We start from the raw sequence: 7,532 nt of genomic DNA on the forward strand, positions 1-7,532 counted from the left end.
CTCCCCCCACTTGCCAGTATATATCACATTCAATGATGTATCGGAGATCATTTCGGGAGACAAGTGGTTGAATATTTCCGTTATTCAACTCCGGTGCATGTAAGATAGTTAATTTTGTCTACCATAATATTTTAATTTAGATGCCTACTTTGTAATAAGTTAACTTTGTTGTTATAGGTACATGGACACAATCATTGTAGATCAAGGTCGGTCTTCCATTTACGGATTTGTTGAACCTTAGACCGTTCAACGTTGTGGTAACACAGATGAAATGAAACAAAATTATTTGCAAACATGGATGGCTGAGTCAAACAGAGACATATACCTTGTGTCATACATTGACGGGTATGCCTTGTTTTATGTAAAAGGTAATTAAAGTTTACTTAATTAGTTTACTAACTATTTATGATGTTCCAAACAAGGCTCACTGGCAACTGGTAGTCCTCATTCCCCAAAAAAAATATAGTTGTCTTCTTCTGTTCGCTGCATAAGAAGATGAAAGATGACTTGAAAGTCCTGCTTCAAGGGTAAGTGTTTCGCTAAAAATGACTTTTAATTTCATGTTGGCCTTAATTTTTAATGATTTCATACTTATATTAATATTACTTTCTGTTTTAATGTAAATAGAGTAATGGGTACATCTCGAGGTCAGCTAAATAAAGTGTTGTATCCCAAGGTTTGGTGCATTTATAGTTTTAATTCATTTACTTTGTTATTCAATGATCTTAATTCTTGACTATATTTACTTTGTCATTTTAGTCTAACAAACAGCTTGATTCATGGGAATATGGGTACTATGTGATGTCTTGGATTAAGACCATCATTCGAGCTGACATTACAAATAAGTGGAATGAGGTAATAATCAGGCTTACTTTGAAAACATCAAAAAATCAAATAATTCTTTTGAACATATATCAAACCATAATCAATATTTCTTAATTGTGCAGAACTTCAACAATTCATCTGCTCTAAGCGAAGGCATGATAAGGCAGATAAGGCATGAGTGGGCAACTTATCTTATCCAAAACTGGAAGTAGAGCAAGACTTATTTTTGTTGTTTTCAATTATTTAGGTTTAGTTTAAGTTTATAATTTTATTTTATTGATCTTGGATTGAATTATATTTATTTATAGCTCAAACAAACAATAATTAATTATAAACAATTGTTCTGGGAAATTTTTCTGAATTTCAGGTGTGGTTATATTCGAAAAATCAATTTTTATTAAAAAAAAATTGCCCTGTAGACGTCGATTAAGGCAAACTTGACGTCCACAGACATCAGTCAATGCACAAAGCGACGTCCAATAAGTAACAATGCACAAAACGATCCAGCGCGTACATACGTCTCTTTTGTTGACCACTGACGTCTATGGTAACGTCTATTGTTATTGCGCCTAACGTCTATTTGGACGTCGGTTGTGTCCAAAACCGATGTCTATATAGACGTCTGTCATTACCTGACTGATGCAAAGTAACATCACTGTAATAGACGTCGGGTGCGAAACTGACGTCAAAAGTCCAAAATAACCGACATATATAAAAAAACCTTTTTTGGCAGGTATTGTGGTGATGACAGATATATGATTTACAATGTAACATTAGTTTTAGTATGAACAGATATAAAATAACACGAAATTTAAAATGTAACATTAGTTTTTGTATGAGAGATATATGATCAGAATGACGTAAAATAACTACGTTAAGTGGGGAAAGTTGACAGAGTTGAGCATGTTCATACACGGACAGTTAATAGATAATCATTTTCTCTTTTTGTAGAACTTTGGATATACGTTATCGTTTTACACATTGCGATGACCAATATTTTCTTTTTGACTATATGAGGGGATTGGATTTGTTTCTAAGTCTTTTGGTGTTAAAGTGATACATATGACTCATGTTTTTTCTTTTCTTCAAACAAAGTTATGCATTATAGTGATAGAGATTCCACTTACTTTATAAAATTTAAAGCATTACACCACTTTCCCTTAATCAATTTTATGGTGAAGTCTTTTCACCATCTCACCACTTCACTTTTTTCTTAATATAATTATAATAAACAACCATTACCCTACAATCATATCGTATAAATCAAACTCATCCTGAAATATAAATACACATAGCAACCTTCAATGTCTAACTTATAATTTTTATGGATCAGTTAAATATAAAAAGTAAATTACATTCATATTTATAGTTTTTTTTATTAAATAGTTAAACATTCAAATATAACACGAAAATAATAACTGATGAAAATATCAAGTCTTGAAAATGTTCGATACATATATATTTCCACACTAATAAAATATATATATTAATATTAATATATATATATATATGTATATTGATTTAATAATAAGTTTTTACTGTAAGAAAATATTTAAAATTCATAATACCCGTAATCATAAATATTTGTTTTCATTTTTACTAGATATATACGAAGGGATTCTTCGAGGTGGAGTATAAGGTTCTCACCTCAGTAAAATTATAGAAGATATGTATAAGGATTAATAATGAATGGGTATTGTATAAGAATTCCATACAAGAATTCAGTGTCTATCCCTATAATAAGATATTATATTTATAGATTTTTTAGGCTATAAATAAACAAATATATTAAACATTCGATTATTGAAGATAATTAATTATTATCATTGAAATATTATACAATCAATTATTATATTAGAATATTTTTTAAATATAACATATTTGATAATAAATTGTTATAGCATAAGATATTAAACAAGATATTAAACGTAAATATATTGGAGATATTGCATAATATTTTGGGTGTATATGCATAAGTTCCTCGGTTCGGAAGACAAAAATAAGGTGTAAAGGACAGTGTTAATAAACGAACGAGTAAAACTTTATTCAAAAAAAAAAAAAATCAAAATTAAGAGATAAAATGCAAACTAAGAAAAAATAGTACACATCCTTTTTTAACAATCAATTACCTAATACATAACTTGTGGATGAGTGACCATCCGAAGTAATCCTCAAATATGTTTCCATTTGGAGTTATTTGTCATGGTAAAACACTTTTAAAGTAGTTCTTAGACGAATTTCCATGCTAATGTTTCTTTTGACGTTTTTTTAAATAGTTCTAAGATGATTTTTCATCTTATTAGCTTATACGTTGCTTTTAATTCATTTGAAATAGTTTTTGGATGACTTTTCATCCAAGCTTATAAATTGTTTTTAATTCTTTTGAAATAATTCTCAAAGGTTTTTCATCCGAATTTATGCATGTTTTGGAAATAGTTTTCAAATGATTTTTCATTCAAGTTTATGCATTACTGTAACGCTTTTAAAATAGTTTTTAGATGACTTTTCATTTGAACTTATTATGTGTTACGTTTAAATGTTAAAGAGGTTTTAGTCTTCTCAGATGTTTTCAATAAACAAGATGAACAACAATGTATACTTGATATATTCTTCTAGACATGGGGAGGTTTTTGACACACACATAGAACTCTCCACACATGGTAAGACATTGTTCGCTTTGGGCCAAGCCCTCACGGTTTTGCTTTTGGCACCACTCCAAAAGGCCTCTTACCATTGGAGATATCTACGTGTATATAAACCCTTGACTAGTCCTTCTTTCACTCAATGTGGGACTTTGTTTGCTCTCCAACAAATATGGTATAATATGAAAATATCTCTGAGAAATTTTTATATGATAATAAATACTGGGCTACGAAAATTTTTATATGATAATTAATTATGATTAAGAATGAAGTGGATAATGGGTGCTGCTTATGAATTGAAAAGAAGATGCATAAAACATTATTTATGCAAAATGCATGAAACATTAACTTTGGTCGTTTACTGTAACGATGAGATTACCAAAATTTCGAAGTGCTTTTCCTTTGTGAAGAGAAAAAGTGGTATAAGGTATCATTCCACTATAAAATTTCCACAAGTATTGTTTGACGAGATGATGCTTCCACTTTTATACAAAGTCTTTTTGTTTTTTCCTGGAATTTGATATTAGGGGTCATTCGACTTCATATCAATATTTCCACATCTACAATGGGATTACTCAACTTTTTCTTTTATTTACTTACATCATACTATCTAGATAAAATAGTCTTCGCATAAAATAGCATAAACATAATAATACAAATCATATGAAACTGAAGCTTACTATCAATTGAAAAACAAAAAATTAATATTAGTGTTTTGTTATTTTTTAATGTTTGATATGCTCTTTCTCCAATCATGCCGAGTTGCTCTTAGTGTTGTTGTGTTGTTGTCACAGTAGCTGCAGAGTTGCCCTCCTGTCGTGGCCGCGTTGTCACAGTGTCTTCCGAGTTGACCTTCTGCCGTGATCGTGTTGCCACAGTGTCTGCCGGGTTGTCCAGCCTTGCCGTGGTGTTACAGTAGCTGCCAAGTTGTCCTCCTGTCTTGGTTATGTTGTCACAGTGTCTGCCGGGTTTTCTCCTAGCTGTGATCGTGTTGTAGCTTTTCTTTTAGGCTTAGCTCCTCGTTTGGCCGAGCTTCTTCCTCAGTCGGCTTCTCCGAGCTTGCCTTGTGGACGAGCTCTGCATAACGACTTTTGATTTTTTTTTCTTTTTGTTATGTTTTGTTTTTCCCTCTTCTCAGTAACGTAAAATCATCTTCTTTTCTGCAAACCTTTCTTGCTTCACTTTCTTTTTACCTTAGCTGCGTTTTGTTTGTTGCCATGAGATCCAATGAGTGTTGTGTAATTCGCTTTTATTAAGATTTTATGTTTTATTTACCTAAAAAAATCATATCTAGAACATAGTTCAAAATTCATATAACTTTGGGATATAAATTTTACACCAAGAAAATGTTAAAAAAGAAAAAAAAAAGTAATGATTTCTCTTTTGCTTCTGTAATTGAGATATATAGTGACTTAAGCATTTGGATGTCGTGGTTTGTGCTTCATTCATCATTTTCTTGAGAGTAGATTGGAAATTTTGGAGGAGTAATTCTATAAAGTTTTATAGTGGGGCACTTCTTTAGGAGGGTAATGGAAAGTCACCTTAATTTGTAGTGGTGAATAAATTTAGTAAGATTTGTGAACAATATTTATTTTATTTTATTTTAAATAATTCCTTTTGAAATTTTGTTATAATTTTATTATTAATAACTTGTAAAGTAAGAGAATTTATTTTGAGTTTTTACTTCGTTATTTATGTGTTTTAACTAGAGATAATAAATATGATTTTTTTTTCATATTTTATAATTCCTAAGAGAAACAATTTGGGATGATAAAAAAATTAAATTATATATATGAACACTATATGACAACACTAAACATATTAGATTTTCTTATATTTTAATGATCTGTTAAGTTTTATTAAGATTGTTATGTTGTTTGTAATTTTTTTTCAAACATTACACTAAACAAATTTAGATGCTGAAATAAATTTTGAAGTCAAGCGTACAAATTTCTAGATAACTTTATCAGCTTTTAAATATGATAAAAATAAAATTGATTGAGTGCATATAATTTTGGATATAGTTTTTGGAATAAGAATTATTAAATTACTCTTTTTGATATTTGATAATGTAGTAAAAATATTAAATGTTGTTCAATTTTATTTTAAAATGATGTTAATGGAATGTTCATTTGTTGTAGTATTCCTCATTAAGAAATGTTAAACTCTTACGTGACCAATGTTATTTGATAAATGTATAATTGATGATATGATAAGATAAAAAATGTATTAAAAATTTAAGAAAATTCACCAAATATTTACTCAATAAAAACATACTTAATGCTATTAATTGCACGAAATTTTCAGGCGTGGATTATAAATCAGCGCCACACAAATAAAGAAAAGGAGAAACACACATGAAATATTTTACACATAAAACAAATATTGAATCATTACAAAAAAATTTGATATTTATTGACGGAAATACTTTTGTTGTTAAATTTGATTTATTGTCGGATTTTATCGATGAAATTCATTTCTTTATTACCGAAAAATTTTATTGACGAATTTTAACTACAAAATCATTATCGACAGAAAATCTGTTAATAAATCCATCGGCAATGCACTTTACATTTATTGAAGAATAAATTTGTCGATAAATTCGTCGGTAATGTAATTTGTATTTATCAAAAAAAAAATCCGTTGATAAATCCGTCAATAATGCACCTATCATTTACTGAAGAAAAAAATCTGTCGGTAAAATAGGCGGAAATTATCCTGCCCATTATTTTAATTACCAATAAAAAATCCCGCCCATTATTTTAATTACCAATAAAAAATCCCGCCCATTATTTTAATTACCAATAAAGTGAGCGGGAATTTTCCCACCCATTTTTTCTCTCTGTCCGTGAGTAAGGTGCGTTATATATCTCTCTTTCTCTTATTTCTTCATCATTTGCGTGAGGAAGTTGCTCCTTTTCCTAGTTCTCCATCTTTCACTCCATCATTTTCTTCTCTTCCACTCCGTTGCAAGTACAAATCAAGACTGCCTCCATCTCTGTTCAGCAAGGTCGCCGCTTCGTTCAGGCCGCCTCCATCCTTCTTCTCTACAACCACTGCCAGCACCGTTCATTGTCTCTTTTCTTACCTTTTCATGCTGCAGCTGCTGCCACCACTGTGTAACCCATTTTTGTTCTTCCGTTTTCACGCTCAAGCACTTTCAGCACTATACAACACCAATTTTTTCAACTGTAACAATTTTGAAGAAGAATGATTGGTAAAAATGATTTTCTCCACTATAATGACCAAAGCCAACGTTTCCCTTGACCATGCAAAGATTTTGGATCGGTAAAAATGAAATAAATAAAGGTCGGGAGAGGGAGAACAGGTGATGTTTGGTTATCCTTTACTGGTCTTAAGGTTGATGATTACATGTATCATATGCGTAATTCTGATCTTAACAAGTGGACAATCAAGAAGGAAATATACACTAGTGGAAAAATGACATTTTATAACGTACAAAAATGACTTTTTATAACGTAGTTACTGGGGACATAGTTTTGGGCGATATAGTAAGTTTGCGCATTTTATAACGTAGTAGAAATTTACATTATAATATGTTGAACATATTATAACGTAGTTTCTAAAGTTTTTCATAATTTGCGCGGTTTATTATGACAAATTTTCATCTGTCCGTTATAATAGGGTGGAAGGTATTATGACGTAGAATTTTTTGTGTTATAATAAGTGATCTATTATTACGTATATATTTTTGTACGTTATAATATGTGATCAACTTATCGTACATTGTTTAGTATGTCATAATATATGTTTTTTCTTTAAAAATAATTATTACATTTTACATCCAATTAAATTATAATAATATTCCTGTATTATCATCTCATCCAATCAATTTATAATCAATATAACTTCAAATAAACAAATTTAATGATACTAACAAAATAGAGTTCATTTGAAACATTAAATAGTCTAATAATTTAATACATCATTTATACATGAAACTATGTATTAAATAGAAATATTACATTAATGTACAAATACTATTGAATTCTAGCCAAATTTCTACAATGTTTTTAATACTCTAAACACAACATGTTGTATTTT

This window comes from Vigna radiata, chromosome 1 (genome assembly GCF_000741045.1).
Source record: "Vigna radiata var. radiata cultivar VC1973A chromosome 1, Vradiata_ver6, whole genome shotgun sequence".
NCBI classification, from domain to species: Eukaryota; Viridiplantae; Streptophyta; class Magnoliopsida; order Fabales; family Fabaceae; genus Vigna; species Vigna radiata.